Genomic DNA, 1,989 nt, shown 5'->3' on the forward strand with positions numbered 1-1,989 from the left:
CCAAGCTTCGCTCTGAAGAATACGTTCATTTGCGAGATGCAGTTGTAAATGACGGTAATACAACTAACGTTGGAAGACTAATAATGATTTTGCCATCTTCATATACAGGCAGTCCATGTCATATGCATGAGTAAGCTCAAGATGCAATTGTGTATGTTCGTCACTATGGGCATCCAGAACTATTCATTACATTCACATACAATCCAGCTCGGGACAATATACGACAGCTCTTACTTCCTGGGCAATCGCCGGTGGATAGGCATGACATCACAGCATGTGTTTTCAGACAGAAGCTGAAATTGCTGATGGATTTCATGGTAAAACATGAAATGTTTGGGTCTGTGCGCTGCTTGATGTACTCAGTGGAATGGCAAAAGAGAGGATTGCCACACGCACATATACTAATCTGGCTCTATAACAAAATCACTTCAAAAGAAATCGATGATGTAATATGCACTGAAATACCCAATGCCGACATCGATAAGGATTTGCATGAAGTTGTGACGAAAAATATGATACATGGACCTTGCGGTACACTGAATCCAAATTCACCATGCATGATAGAAGGAAAATGCTCTAAGCGATGTCCTCGAGCATTAGTATCCAACACAGTTACAGGAAACGATGGATATCCTTTATACAGAAGAAGATCAGCAGAAGATGGCGGTAAATTAGCAACCATACAAATGCGAAATGGTGACATTGAAGTAGATAACCGGTGGGTTGTTCCATATTCGCCTTTGCTATCAAAAACATACAAAGCGCACATAAACGTGGAATACTGTAACTCCATTAAATCGATCAAATACATTTGTAAGTATGTGAATAAAGGCAGTGACATGGCAGTTTTTGGTGTGCAACCAGAAAGAAGTGATAGGAATGTGGTCATACATATTGATGAAATCGCACAGTATCAGGCTGGAAGATACATAAGCAGCAATGAAGCTGTATGGCGAATTCTTTCATTTCCCATACATGAACAAAGTCCACCTGTTGTTCATTTAGCAGTACATCTAGAAAATGGATGACACGTTTATTTCACAGCTGCAAATGTGCAACAAATAGCCCTGAATCCACCGGCAACAACATTAACTGCTTTCTTCACGTTATGTCAAAATTACACATTTGCGAAAACACTGCTGTATTCGGAAGTGCCTACGTATTACACATGGAATGCGAGTAGAAAATCATTTGACCGACACAAATGAGAAGGGCGAGTCGACGATCAACCTGGCATATTCAAAGAAACTACGATAGGCAGACTGTATACCGTGCATCCCAATCAAGATGAATGCTTCTTTCTTCGCATGCTGTTGGTAAATGTGCCTGGTCCAACGTCTTTCCAGCAATTGAGAATTGTCAACAGCATTACACATCCCACTTTCCGCAATGCATGTCAAGCTCTGAATTTATTGGAGAATGACCGACACTGGGATGTATGCATTAATGACACATGCAATACCTCACATCCAAATCAAATTCATGCATTGTTTACAATCATTTTGACCACCTGCTCGCCTTCATCTCCAACAGAGTTATGGGAGAAATATAAATCGCACATGGCTGAAGATATTTTCCATTGAATACGCAAGGAAAATTTAAATATGAACATGGATTTCACAGCAGAAATCTACAACAAAGCGTTGATAATGATTGAAGATTTGCGCTTAGAAATCACAAACAAAGTCCTCAATCAATTGGGAATGCCATCACCGAATCGATCTGCTGCTGCTTTGTTCGATGTAGAATTGCGTCGTGAACAAAATTACAACACGGGTGATCTTTTGTGCAATCAAATATTCCTAAGCTAACACTTGAGCAAAAAGGCATTTACGATCAAATAATGCAAACTGTCAATAACGGGGTTGGAGAAATCTTCTTAGATGCACCAGGAGGAATTGGTAAAACATTCCTAATTTGATTGATTCTGGCAGCAATTCGATCTCAAAATGGCACAGCCTTAGCTCTTGCATCATCCGGAATAGCTGC

The 1,989-nt window shown here is 40.1% G+C and overlaps 1 pseudogene; it reads left to right on the forward strand.

Annotated features, from left to right (window-relative positions):
* The first annotated feature begins 305 nt into the window (after positions 1-305).
* LOC122810811 overlaps positions 306-1,989 on the forward strand; it is a 349,950-nt pseudogene continuing 348,266 nt past the window's right edge.

This window comes from Protopterus annectens, chromosome 9.part0, assembly GCF_019279795.1.
Source record: "Protopterus annectens isolate FY-2018-M chromosome 9.part0, PAN1.0, whole genome shotgun sequence".
NCBI lineage: Eukaryota > Metazoa > Chordata > Ceratodontiformes > Protopteridae > Protopterus > Protopterus annectens.